At 51.3% G+C, this 14,112-nt stretch overlaps 1 long non-coding RNA gene across 3 annotated transcripts; it reads right to left on the bottom strand.

The window, feature by feature from the left end:
- Window positions 1-3,290: 3,290 nt before the first annotated feature.
- LOC129129741 (uncharacterized) lies at window positions 3,291-10,077 on the bottom strand. Of its 3 annotated transcripts, none has more exons than XR_013184278.1 (3): window positions 9,886-10,077; window positions 9,186-9,307; window positions 3,291-4,839 (listed from the first exon to the last, which is right to left on the bottom strand). It is a non-coding gene; the product is annotated as an uncharacterized LOC129129741 (long non-coding RNA). The 3 variants fall into 3 exon arrangements; XR_013184275.1 differs by lacking the exon at window positions 9,886-10,077 and adding an exon at window positions 9,566-9,805; XR_013184274.1 differs by lacking the exon at window positions 9,886-10,077 and having other exon boundaries at window positions 9,186-9,559.
- Window positions 10,078-14,112: the final 4,035 nt, after the last annotated feature.

Raw genomic sequence — 14,112 nt, 5'->3', positions numbered from 1 at the left:
GAAATGTTGGTATTTAATCTTCCCAATTCAAAAGCTAAATTAAAGGCTTTTAACTTTTTGAGAAACACTGTGTCTACACTGGACAATACTTTGACTGTGCCTCTTGATCTAATTTGACCCTGAGTAAGACCGATGTCCCAGACTGCCTCAACAGCTGCAGTAAGCAGGTAGTAGCTCATTTCCCTTTATATTTCCACGCCACAGATGATACTCTATAGCTCTGAATTTAAATGAGACAGATAGCCTCGATTCCCACCGGGAAGCTATGAAAGCATCGCTTCTCACGATCTACATCGCAGAACACTTAGGATGATGTGCGCTTGACGTTTTGAAGTTATTTTTTATTCGGGATGTTGCTTCGAGATGCTGGATACTCGTGGTTTCCTGGGTTCTGCCTCGGAGGCAGCGCTGCACCGCGCAGAGATTGCATGGGATTTGTGCTGCGCTGGGATTGAGCGGGATTTGCGCTGCGCTGGGATTGCGCGGGATTTGCGCTGCGCTGGACGCGGCGCCATGCGCGGCCGCCAGGGGGCGCGGCAGTGCCGGGGGCCGGGCAGGGGCGGAGGAGGAGGAGGAAGAGAGGAGGAAGAGGAAGAGGAGGAAGATGAGGAGGAGGAGGAGAAGGTGGCGGATCGTCCCCCTGCCCGCCCGGCCCCGCCTGGCGCAGCCCCGGCAGACCCGGGGACAGGCTTTTCCCCTGGGATTCTGGCTGGGAGTTGCTTGAGGAGGGAAAAAGGAAAAATAGCTGGGTTCTTTTTTTAAAAAAAAGGCGTGGAGGAGGGGGGATATAGCTGTCTTCTATCTCAAGGGGAGGCTGGCAGGCGGTGTTCACCACTCCTCTCTGTGGAGAGCTGTGACTGAGGTAGTCTCGGAAATGAGGCTACCCCCAAGAAAAATTGCTGAGAGCAGGGTTTTCATTCCTTTTTCAGAGCAGGAAGGAAAGTGGTGAATATTAAATGTTGGTTACTTTCAGATGCAACCACCAGAACCGCAATGTGCCTACAACAGCAATATGACATTGGAACAGGAACGCACGTCTCTAGATGGCACAGTTCATCACCTCAGTCTTCAGACTTCCATTGCATCCCTTTTTTACATGCTCCATCATCTTCATCACCACTGCTATCACTGCTATTGTAGTTGAGAAGGCAAGAAAGGTTCCCTGTCTCTGGAAGCTTTCTAAAAGAAAGCTCCACCCATTACAAAGAAAGTTCCATTTCTTTTCAGGCATTAAGAAGTATCTTAAAAGCTACATTGAGGGATTAGTGGTGGAAAGTTGACTTACATATTTATGTTTCTTTGGCTACAGAACTATAGAATGTTTATAACAAATCTTTAGCACCGATACCCAAGAAAAAAAAAAGTAAAATGTGGGCAAATAATGCCTCAGTGCAGCTCATGGTCAGCTCATGTTTGTAATCCTGCAAACAGTTTAAGTGAGTGGTTCAGGTCACTCAGGACGCAAGGCATTTAAAATATTTCCCTTCTCTCTACCTGTGTGAGGGTCAATCTCTGCTGTGCATCGTCCTGGGTCACATGCGATCAGAAAAAGATGAATTTTCCTCTGTTCTCTGCTTGGCTCCCCTGAGATCCTGTGAAGTGCTGGGTCTTACAAAGGACATATAAGCAAGAAGCAGTGATGAACAGAAATTGTGGCAATCTGATGCTACATAGAAATCATGAAATGTACTTATACATGTATAGGTAGATGTGTATATGTGAGCAGGTATCTCAAAAGAAGAAATGAGAGCAGCTGTGTGGCATGGCAGGAGCAGGCAAAAGACTCAACCCCAACTCAGTGATCTGAATGGAAATAATGGAGTAGCCCATGTGCTTCATCTGTCCGCTGGACAGCGCAAGGGTGACTACACGGGGATGAAGAGGTGACAGGCTGCTGAAAGGACAGGAATTCTCCCCTTTTATCCCTTTGCAGAGAAGGGTGATCAGTCCAATCTGCAATCCGGTTTTTGGTAAAAAAAAAATAACCACTGCTGTCAGGCTGTCTGCTGAGACCAATCAGAAAGAGGACAAAGCTCTATGACCTTCAGGCAGAGAGTGTTGTTATCATTACAGTTCTTGTGGTTACTGCTGTTACTTAGTTGTTTTGCCTCATTTAGCCTTTGAGAGCATCCCCTGCCCTGGCTGGCTGTGGCCGCTGTTTGATGGATGAAGAGCAGAATTAGGCCGCGGCAGATGGCTGTGTACGGAGTTGGGATAGGAGCGGGACAGAGCCCCCGTAGGACTTGCTTCTAACCAGGCTGTTTCAGAGGGGGGGTGGGAGGGACTCGGCGGGAAGGATGCGCGGGGGGAACCCGCTCGGGGACGGCGCCGGGGCAGCGGCTGTGCACTGCACCCCGGCGGAGGCTCGGGCCGAGCCGCTCTCCGGCCGTTCCCGCACCTCTACCCTGCCCGCCGCTCACTCCCGTCGGGATGCCGGGTTTTCTTCAGCCGGGGACGATCCCACCGCGGTGCGTCTGCCCGACCGGGGACGAGAGGTCCGGCGGCCCGCGGCGGGAGCGCGGTGCCTCCGCCAGCACCAGGGACAGCGCCGGCAGCAGCGCTGCCGCTCCTTTGTTCCACCGCCGGCGAGGCCCCGCGGAACAAAGACTTCCGCCGCCGGCGGCGCGGGGACCCCGGCCTCTCCCCTCCCCGCCCCCGCACCCTCCCCGCACCCTCCGGCTTGGCCCGGCTACGGCCGCCGCCTCCCCCGGAGCCGCGTCCCCGGTGTGCCGGCCGCGCACGCCCCTGCCCGGCGCACGTCGCGCTGCCACCGCCGCCCCGCCGCCCTCCCCCGCGCGTAAGCTGCCCCGCACACCCCACGCCGCCGCCGCCGCCCCCCTTGCGCTCCGCGCCCGCCAGCCGCTGCCTTGCGCCTCGCCCCGCCGCCCGGGCCAGCGCACAAAGCCCGCACGCCGCTCCGCCGCCCGCCGGCACCGCTCCGCGCCGCTCTGCCCACACCGAGCCCACACGCTGCGCCCCCTCCCCGCCTGTCCCTCGCAACCTCCGCACGCTCCTCTTGGCGCATCCATCCAAGCTGCCTCTCCGCACACGGCTCTGCTGCAGTGCCCCCGCGGCACCTCGGGCACCCCCGCCCCGGCACCAGCTCCGCTCATGGCTCTGCCGCTGCCGGCCCGCGGCACAGACGCTGCTCCGCTGCCCCCCGCGCACCGCGCCGTGCCCGGGCGCGCGTTCCTCGCTTCCAGAGGAGCCCCGCAAGAGGAGGAGCCATTACCGAGCGGGCACTCCTAGCCACCGGCTGAGCGATGCGCAAAGAACAATCCTCGCGATGATAATATTAGAAAATGTATTTATTTCCCATTAATCGACTTTACATGGTTCAGCCCAAGAAAGCGAGAGGTCAAGTCACCACTGCCTTGAAAAACCACCGCGGCTCCCGCACCGCTCCAGTAGCCCCCCACGGCCCCGTTACCTGCTGCTGACAGCTGCCCCCGCGGGCCCGTCCCGTGGCAGCGGCATCTCCTTTCCACCGGGCTGAGCCAATCAGTCCACCAGTCCTAGTTAGTCTCGGTTTCCGTAGGTGAGTACAGGTTGTCTTTATTGCTTTGTCTCTCCTTTTCTTTCTTTCTTTCTTTCCTTTTTTTCTTTTCTTTTTTTTTTTTTTTAATCTCATTGCAATTATTTTTGTTATTAACATTATTGTTATGGTATGCTCTAGCGAGATCTTTCATGCTGCTTTGAGGATCCGCTCTTGGCATTCACCGCGTGCCTTAATTGTATGACATTAAATCAAGGTCCGCTGTGAACACGGAGAGTCAGAGCCTTAGAGCGCTCTCTCTCGCTCTCTCTCTCTCTCTCTCTCAGTAGAACAGCAACTGATCCCCGAAAAAAAAACCCGGTAATTTCCCTCCGCCCTAGTCCCATTGTGGCCCAGGCTGCATGTAACTCATGCTCGAGTTTTCTTACTAGCCAGTCTGTTGTTTGCAATGCTCAGGAAGCTGTTAAATATGCATTTAATCGATTAAAAAAAAAAGAAAAAATATAATAATATAAGCGTGTGCCTATCGCACAATTCCAGACGACTGCTTTAATTTCACCAGCGTCTTCGCGGGATTTTAAACACAGCAGTTGACTCTCCCCGACTCGACGTCTGTCATTTGGCATCCCTGGCCGAGAGGAATGACCATGTCTTTCCGGCTGTCTCTGTCCGCCTGGTCCTGCGGCTCCCCTGGAGCACGGGCGGGGGGAGCCCTCACCCCCAGAGCATCCCCGCTCCCCTCGGCCAGGGGGAGGGCGGGGGCGGAAGAGGGGATCTTTCGGCGATGAAAAATGAAAGGGCAGGACGTGTCATCTTTCTTTGTAAAGCAGAAAAAAATTTAACTCACTCGCACCTGCCCCTTTCCCGGGAGGGTCTGGGCAGCCCATCTGGCTTGCCTACACTGAACTGGCGAGTGAGGAAATGAGGGGTGAAGTCATTACAATAATTAAAAAAAAATTAGCCTAAGCTTTTATTATTATTATTATTATTACGCTTTTTGCCATCTTTCACGGCTCAGAATCGGGACCATTCATTCCTTTCCGGTGCCGACGGCGCGCCGGGAGGAGCGGAGCGGCCGGGCACCTTGCATCACCCTGCGGGCTCCAGCACGGCCGGACCCCAGGAACCGGGCAGCTGACCTCGACTGCTTCCTCGGCGCCAGGGCCCGCGAGAGAGAGAGGAGGCGAGGCGGGATGTGCTGCGGCTGCAGGCGGCGGCGGGCGGGATCCTGCGGCTAGCTGGGCTTCCCAGAGACTTTTCCCGTAGCTTGCCGGGGCATCCGGGGGCAAACTGGGAAGGCGGCTCCGGGCCCCCTCGGCACCGTAACTCCTGCGTGCGGCCGCCTGGAAAACAGACAAAGCGAGAGCGTTAGAAATGCAGGCGGGGAGGAAAGGAAAGGCAGGCGGAGAGGGAAGGGCGCCGGGAGCCCGCACGCCGCGCGGTTGCCAATGACAAAAGGGAGAGAGGGGGGAGTCAGAGCAGGAGAAGGGCGGGGAGGGAAAGGGGAAGGGGAGGAAGAGAAGGGAAGGGGGGCCACACGGACTGACGCGAAGCTGGGGTCGGCCAGACCCGAGCCTGTGGGGCTGCTTGTTCCGCGGCCGAGGACGGACAAGGCGGAACGCCCATCACCGCAGCGCTAGGGCGAGCGGGCATCTGGGTCCCTGCAGCGCGGTGGGAACGGGCCAGCCGCGGGGAACCGCAGAGAGCAACCTCCCTGCCCACCGCTGCAAAAATCCCCGGAGAGCAAGCTCAGGGGAAAGCTTAAAAAAAATAGAAGAAAAGAAAATAATAAAATTAAGGGACTGTGAAGGGGGTGGGGAACAGCAGTCCCCCCTTCTTTTTGGTCTTGAGGACGGTACTAGAGCAAAGAATCATAGGGAGAAATCCAAGCATCCAAATAAAAATAAGAAATAGGAACCCACTCCAAATACCAAAAAAGAGAATCACAATCAAAAAGGAAATGGTCAAACCTGCCGAGGGCTGGCGGCTCCTCCACCCAGTCGGAGCCGGGGAGCTCAGGAGAGGAGAGCCCCTCTAGCTGCTTTCGGGGGATAGGAAGCGGTCCGGTCTCTCCCCCTCGCTTGCTGCTCCAGAATTAGGGATTAATGCCTCTCCAGCCAAACAAATAAGGCATCTGCCTTCAGTACAAGAGGATTACACGGGGTTGCTGACGTCACCAGCCAGGCAGATGTTGGCTCCCAAAGTCCTGATCATCTCCCGTGTCCTTGAAACCCGGCACAATCCCAGACCCGCGCCGCCCGGCCGGGTCCCTGCAAGGTCGAGGGGGACCTGGTCGGAGGGGACCCCGCCGAGCCGCTCTCTCCCAAAACGTCCTCACGCATCATCGGGAGAGAAAGGTGTGAAAAGCCGAGCCCGGCAGAAAGTTCAACCCTCCCCCTTCCCTCCGGGTCCTCTCCCTCCACCCCCCGCCCTCCCCCACCTCCCCAACCTCAATGTCACATGAATCTGTACAGTCATAGCGAGGAAGAGGAGCCTGGTCCCCGGCTCACCCAGAGGCCACCCTCCCCGCACGGCAGCGCCGACCCCCCCTCACTGCGGCACCGCCGCGCCCCCGGCCCCGCGCCGCCCCAGCCTCCCGCCCGCCCGCCCGCAGCTGCCCGGAGCCCGGAGCCCGGGCCGGGCCGCGCCGTGCCCCGCGGCTTTGTTCCCGTCGTGCCCGTCCCGGAGCGGCTCGCCGGCCGTGCGGGGACAGCCCTCCCTCTCCCTGTCCCGGAGCTGCGCGGTGCCTCTGCGGCAGGCAGGCCCCGGCGGGCGGGCAGCGAGCCGAGCGGAGCCCGGCCGAGCCGAGCCGGGCCGGGCGCGCAGGGAGCGCTGAGGCGGCTCAAGGCCTCCTCTCGCCCTGCGGGGACGGCGGCAGGCGCTGGAGTAGGGTTCTCCTGGCTAAAGGACTTGGAGGTTGCGTTTCTGCAGTTCTTAGGTGGAGGCAGAGCGGCTCGTCGTTCCCATGGCTCAGCCCCGAGTTTGCTGGAGCTGTAGGGTGGGTTGGAAGTGCCGCAAAGTACATCTGAAAGGGGAATCCAATTAGAAGCGCGATCAAAATAAAAAAAGAAATTTGCCTGAGAACCACGTCTGTTGCTTTTGCTGTGGCATAAAGTCCATGACTCATCATCACTACTCCCTTTGCATCAAACAATGGTTTCAATCATTTCGGTACTGCAGAAAGGCAAACTAGACGATGTGACATAACGGAGCAGGCTGAAGAAGAAGGGATCGCCAGTATCTAGGCTCCTGTTGGGTTGATGTTGTTGTTGTTCAAAGGAGCTGTTTTATAGATCTGTTCCATATTATCCTTGTCTGTCAAAGTGGCATTTAATTTTTCCAATTGTGGAACTTGGTCACTGATAAAATCAATTTAATTTACACCACTGTCATTCAGTCGATCCGAGCAGTAGATTTATTTTTGGCTCGGAGTTGAAGGGAAAAAGCAATCGTATGCAGAATGGAGAGATCCTTTTACTTCTTTTGCGAGCAGTAAGAAGAGAAATCACTGGCATGGCATTTTAGCAGAGCTTGCTCTCCTGCAGAGAATTATAAATGCAATTTCTCAAGTCTTTTGCCTAGAATCTTGAGCAGGCACACGAGAGGGATAACAAGAAAGACAGAGCAGCTCGGGGCCCCGGCTTCCGCGGTGGCCGACAGGCCCTCACTGCCCTTTCCCGGGGTGACACCAGCCGGCTCCATCCGCGCCCGGTCCCTGTCCATGGTCCTGACCCGCCGGCGGCAGCGGGCGCTGCTCCCGCGGCCGTGCCCGTGGCCCTGCGCGCCCCTCCGCGCCAGCGCGGCCCGCCGCCGCCGCGGGGCCGGAGAGCCTGCCACCCTCCGCGGCAGCTCCATCAACACCTCTGCTTTACTGATGTTGCTATTATTATTAATACCTTTTTTTTTTCCAAATTCAGCACCTTGGAAGGAGGTGGCGGTGGTAGTGAGGGTTTACCTTTCTTGGGCTTTATTTGTTAGCTCTCCTTTTTCAAAGAGCTTTTAATCACTGGCGCCTGAGCAAACCCACATTCTAATGTAAAGTGGTCTTTAAACCTCGGATTCTCATTTGTTTCCTTAAATGGATTAACGTGCAAATTCAGACGCGGTTTTTAGTAGCCGGTACCTACCTACGGGATGACCTGACGAGAACTGACAACATTGCAAACTATTTTCTTTTTTTTTCATTAGAAGTTGCAGCAGGAATAACTTGCACACCATGGTTAAATGCCCTCTAAGATATCACTTTGCATATATATATGGCCTCTTTCTGGTCCTAAAAGAAAGATCTTGCTACCTAGCTACATGCGTGCGCAGAGATACAGTCTCTCTCTCACGTACAAATAGATGTATATATACATAAATTTTAAATAATTTAGTGGAAAAGTCAGGCGTCGCCGTTGACAAGTCTTTTCTCAGATCACACACACACGCACACACACGCGCACACACACACACACACACAATTGGCTAACGCTGTTCCTTAGCATTTAAAAGCAAGGACAGGTCTCGAAATATTATGCCTTCAGTCCCCCTCTTTCTCTCAAAACCTGCTCCCCCGAGTTGAATAACTGGGGCAAAGAGCAGCTGAAATAGCCCCTACACTGCAAGAGGCTCTGAATGCGGCAGCTTTAGAAATTGTGCACTAGCCCTGCAAAGAGAAATGTGTGGGCTCTCTAGAATGTGATGTGCTACCGGCTGGGGAAAAGGCAGAGCTGAAGCCATTCACACTTCGTAGGCTGGGAGATTTCTTTCAAAAGAGCCCTGAAGTATTTAGGATTTGGGGGGAAACCCTTGTACCGGAAGAAAATGGCCTAAACACAATAGGACTCGCCATTTTCTCCTTCCAAAGCACAAAGCAGCTCCGCGGCTTCAGCACCACACAAAGAAAGCCCGGACCCTCTGAATTCTCTTACATTTTCCCCCACGATTTCAAAAGCCTTGCCCTCTATCCGATCCGCTTTCCCAGGAGCGCTCTCACAGAAATAAAGAAAGAAGGGAGGAAAGGGAGGGGGAGAAAAGCGACTACGCTAGGCGCGAGAGAGACAGTTTTGGTCTTAGTTTATTTTAAGCAAATCCTGCCACGGAAAAGTAACACCATCACATGTACACTTGAGGAGTGTGTCTGTGTGGGGGGAGGGGGGTTGGAATCCCAAAAAACCAAACAGCTGGAAAGCTGTTTTGACCACCGCATTCCTTCGAGCTGGGCGGACTCAAGTTGCATTACAGAGACCCAAGCAGACCACGCTTCCTGAGGGTGTGAATGCACACACACAGGCGTGCACATTCCCGGGCCAAAAAAAAAAAAAAAAAAAAAAAAAAATAGAAAAAAGAAAAAAGAAAATCAATGTATCCAAGCCCACAAAGTGGTGCTGAGAACAGCCCTCTGTCCCTCTCACTGCCGGCACCGGGCGCTCCTCCGTGCCCGCGGAGCCCCGCACCCCCGGCTGCTGCCCTGCTTCCGCACCGCGCTCTGCCCAGCCGCCCGCCCCTCTCCCTCTCCCGCTTTTATTTTCTTATTTTAGCAAACCGGCAGAAGACTGAAAAGGAGGGGATGACATATTTAAGGCAAAAAGAAAAAAAGAAAAAAAAGAGGGAGAAAACAAAGAATCAAAACAAACCCCAGCAACCCCAACCTAAATAACAGCCTGTCACTATCACCCTGAAATGCAGCAAGAGACTTTGTACTTACAGGCAGCGCTAAAGTGAATAATCCTCATCCCAGCGTGGTTGGGCTTGTTAGGGTTTTCTTTCCCTTTTTTTTTTTTGGTCTAGTTGTTTTTAAGTACTTTTTTTTGTTCCCGTCGTCCATGGCTCGGAGTGGATTCAAGCAAAAGCGGCCGGTTAGCAGGAATAAAAATAGAAGTGATTTCATTGTGTAAATGCAGCAAAGACACAAGAAGCCGTGTTTCTCCTAATACTTTCGGCTTGGGAACCAGCAGCTCTCAGCTCAGGAAAGCAGGACTCTGTGAATCTCCCCCTCCTCTCTCTCTCTTCCTCTCTCTCTCTGTCACACACACACATACACGAATACGCACACACACACACACACACACACACATACACACTTACTTTTCTTCTTCTTCTTGCTTTTTTTTTCTTTTTTTTTTTTTTTTTCAAAAGAGGGCAGGCCGTTCCCTGAATCCCAATGAGTTAAGTCAGTCACTTTCCTTCACATGCATCACAGCCTCCTTAGAGCTTCAGGCACAAAAGAGCATTTAGCTGCCTCCAATTTGTGTAGAAGGCCTGGCCTTATTCTTTTTTATTTATTTATTTTTAAAATATATTTAAATAGTGTGTTTCGCCTAGTATAAAAATACCACGTCCCCAACTTTGACGACCGAACCACTAATTGTAACCTTTTAAATAAATTCTTGAACTTGTATGCATACTTAGCTGGTCTGCAGGGGCTTCACAAGAAATTGATGCACAGTATTTCTCAGCTATCCAGACCCACACCCTGCTTTCTGTAAAGGTCAGAGCTGTACAATCCACAATTACTTTCCAATGAAGTCTTATATCAACAAAACCTCCTTGAAAGGATTACAGGCCTCTAAAAATAAAGCTTTAATCTTAGATATGCACGGTGGCATATTCTATTTCAATCAAATATGAGGGATTGTTTTAAAAAATGACTGCACATACAAACGTGTATTTTCATGCAGGGTTACTTTTTCCAGGTGGACAGAGATAAGCATAAACAAGGCTGTACTGGCTCCACATTTCATCGCCTATTTCATGTTTATTCTTTATTCTAGTGGATGCAGGAACATCCATTCCTGTGTATGTGTGTCTATGTAAATATACATGTATAAATATATATAACTACATATTTGTGTATGGCGGTGTGGGCCGTTAGAGAGCCGCAGGGCTGGCAGGAGCCCGTCACCAGGCAAATGAAGCTCCAAAAGGACCCAGCGGTGGCCCTTGCCGCCGCGGAGCCGCAGCGAGAAGAAAGGCCGGTCTGCGCCGGGGGCCGGGGGGCACTGCCCTGCCCAGGGCCGCCCCCATCACCGCCCGGGGTGCCCTGGGGGACACCAGGGTGGCCAGAGCCACCCCGACGTCTCTGTCACCTCAGGAGTTCTTGGCACTTTCTTTGCATGCTTGTCATCCCCTAATTCCAGCTGCACTTGCTCAAATGGGCGGTAATCCGACTCTAGAGGAGATTACGGAACCAGAGATAGCTGCATTTAGGATTACCAAAAGGAAATGAAGGAATCTAATCCACTCCCACCCCTTACGTTGCTGGGTTTCAATAAGACCTTATACCACCTTTTAGGATTTTAAACAAATGAATTTGCTTGCAGAAGGGGACAGAAAGAGACCGAGTGATGGAGAGTGTGTTTGCCCATTAAATGAACTGAATAGGAGAGGATAAGTTGAATTGCAAAGGCAGCCAGGGCCGATCTGCTTTTTTCTGCATCCCAATATGGGCCCAAGGCTTGCAGCTTCCTTAGTGCTCTCCTCAGGACCAGGGCAGGTTTAGGAAGCCACACTGGAAATCCATGTCTAAACTGCAAAATCAACCAGGTACTGACTCGAACTGCAATACGACACTCCCCCACCACATCACGCACCTCAAAAGCCAAAACCCGACAGCATAATGTGAAGCTGTAAGTACGTTGTTTCCAGTCAATAAGAATTCCAGTCAATCAGTAAACCATAGAACGTGCCTATCTTCAGAGGATTGTTTCTGCTCTATTTTGGTTGCATAAAGCCAAGCAGAAAGTAACTAGCGCTTGCTACAGTGACAAAAGTAAAGTCCTCTTTGTTTTTCCTAGTTTCACTTGCAGCCAAAAAAACACCCTATACTTCTGTTTCCAAACATACAGGAAGTCTGCAATGAGAGAACTGAGCTACCCTAGTACTGAGACCCGGTCCTCCTTCTGTTTAAAAGCTACTAGAAGAGTAATACAGAATTAAAAACCAAACCAAATAAAAAAGAAATATCAAAACCCCCAACAAACTCCACCACAACAAATAGAAAGCCTGTGAAATTTATAGAAGTTTTCTTTTTGTAATTTCAAATATGCCCTTTCATTTTCCCAGAGGATTTTTATATTCAAAGTGCTAGACTGACTACAACAAGCCTCTCAAAATAACATTAGATATGAATATGCTTAATTGTACTGAGCTTCTTCATATACTGATTATCCTCGGTGCGTTATCAAGGTAGTCTAAAATGCTCTTTGGTTGTAAGAAAAGAACCTTAATATGAAGGGGAAAATGGCTAGTCATCCCTGAGTAAGATTTTGTTTTGTAGAGTGCTTGTCATGGTCCTTTGCAATCCTGGAAGCAACGTGAATCAAAAGCCTCGGAAGAAGACTTACGTCGACAGAGGCTCCGTGTATAGCAGGCGCTAATTATTAAAACTCGTTCCCTTATTTAGGACTCTATTTTCCTTAGCAAGCCCATCATCCTGACACAACGCAGCTCAGGATGTTTGTTCAAAGCTTATGAAAATGTAACCCAACTCATTGCTAGAAGTTGTTGCTAATTAGTTGATAATAAACTTCTCCGTCCAGGACACAAAAGTCTTTCAGAAGTGCAAGGTGTTCTTTGTGATGCCCTCACAAGGGGAATTAGCATATCAATTCGGCAGGGGAACAATACAGCAGGGCGCTCGCCTTCCCTCCCTCCTCTCCTCCCCCCACTTCCCCCTTCCCAAGGCTGATGCGGTGGGCATGAAAGTGAAAGGCCGGGGGTCCCGGCTCCGCTCCGCGCCGCCCCGGGCTGAGCCCGCCGCGCTCAGCGCACCCGCGGCCGGTCCCGCTCGGGGCAGCAGCGGCAGGGCTGGCGGACCACCGGGCAGCCCACCCCTCCGCACCGCTGGCTTTGCGACCCCTCCTCTGTGGCGCTGACAAATGGAGATAGCTGGGGGTTTGCGAGCCCCCGCCCTGCCTCCCCCTCCCCTCGCCACCGATGAAAGGGCTTCAGCCTGAGAGCCTTTTGCAAATGGATGTTTTACAACGCCTCCCGCCCCCGCCAAGGTAATTCTGCTACCCAATATCCTTAATAAAGACTGTTGTTCCCCCTTCAGTTGTTAGAGGTTTCTCTGACAGACTGGTCTTTTCTTCCTCACCTCCAAAGGGTGGATTTCCAGACCTCCCTATTCAGGTGTAAACGGCGAGAGAGAAAGCAATGGTCCTGATAAAAATGTTCAGTCAGTTATAGATTCAAATGAGGGAGAAGAAATCCCATTCCTAGCACTTTAGTAGAAGTTTGTGCTATTGATTGCAACATTCATCTGCTCTTGGTGGTTTTTTTTTTGTTAGTTTTTTAATACCTAATAAATTTATAAGAAGACACAAAACCTGCAAATGCAAGGCACAACCAAACACCCTAACCTAGCCACTTGGTGATGTGTAAGTGGATACCTCAGAAGAATGGAAATCCATGTATAACAGGCCAGAGAAAGCAATTTAAAAAAACCCTGCGATTCTCAGGCCTCTGATCCCTCTAACCGTGCTCCTACCCAGAGGCTCAACAGATGCAAGAGTTATATTTATCCACATGGTTAGATAGCAAATAAATGTCTAGGCTGGAATGAGAAATGTGGTTTGGACCCTACAGGTAAATCAGAGCAAGTCTATGGAATGGCATGTGCCCTCCTTGGTGGCTGCGGATGAACTCTTTGTTTGGAGTGTGGGGAAAGGGCCAACCTTCGAGGAGATAAAAGCTATGCTTGCCTAATCAGGGCAGAAATAAACCAAGATCTTTCAATCTTCTGCTTTTATTTAATTATTTTTCTGAAAGAAGCAGCACTCTCCAGTTGGCTCCTACTCAAACAGAGACTGCTTCAATACAGTTATTTTTAGGAATAATATGATATGTAGTGTGCATTGGACCATAGCAATATACTAAAAAATAAAAGAAAAGAAACCTCTATTTTCCCCTTAAATCAGTAGGGAAGCAATACCCCAGGAAAAATGTGTTGTGTAATTAAAAACAAAAAAAAAAAGTATTTATTAAGAGAAAATGTTTGTTTTCTTAGCTTTTTATAGAAAGTCTTGAGCAATAAGAATAAAAGCCCAAATCCTAGGAGTTTTTCTGAAATTCAGTTTAGGAGAAAAAAAAATCAAAACCTGTTAAGGATGGTTGTTTCCCCAAATGCAAAACGTAAGGGAGGAATCTGAAGAGAGCTTTACTTTCTGTGCAAAATCTCCATTGTTGCTTGGCAAACAATGGGAGCTCTGGGCGACTAGAAGGCTGTGAGAATGAATAGGGAATCCGCAGGATGTGTGCGGGTCAGTGCTTGGGGTCTCTGTCCTAAAGCCCCTTTCTCAGCTTGCCACAATAAAGTAGCACAAGGTTTAGTCTTTCCTGGGTCACTGGCCATCTTCTATTATTCAACACTTCACAACAAAAAACACTTATTAATCAGCGCTGACCAGAGGCCCCTTTTGAAACAAGAGAAGGGGAGAAAGAGAGGGGGGAGAGAGAGAGAAAAGAAGATTGAGAAACCCTGAACAGACCCTCCCAATACAAGAGCAACCATAGGCAGTTTCTCAACTGGCCAAAGAGATTTTTTTTTTCTTTTTGCCACAACAAAGTTTCCAATCAGGTCAGAGAAGACTGGACTTTCCTCCCCTACCCCCACCCCTGTTTTCCCTCTCACT

The sequence above is a fragment of the Agelaius phoeniceus genome, chromosome 1 (assembly GCF_051311805.1).
Source record: "Agelaius phoeniceus isolate bAgePho1 chromosome 1, bAgePho1.hap1, whole genome shotgun sequence".
NCBI lineage: Eukaryota > Metazoa > Chordata > Aves > Passeriformes > Icteridae > Agelaius > Agelaius phoeniceus.
Note: the sequence above shows the minus strand (reverse complement) of the source record. Positions and strands in the feature narration are given on the sequence as shown.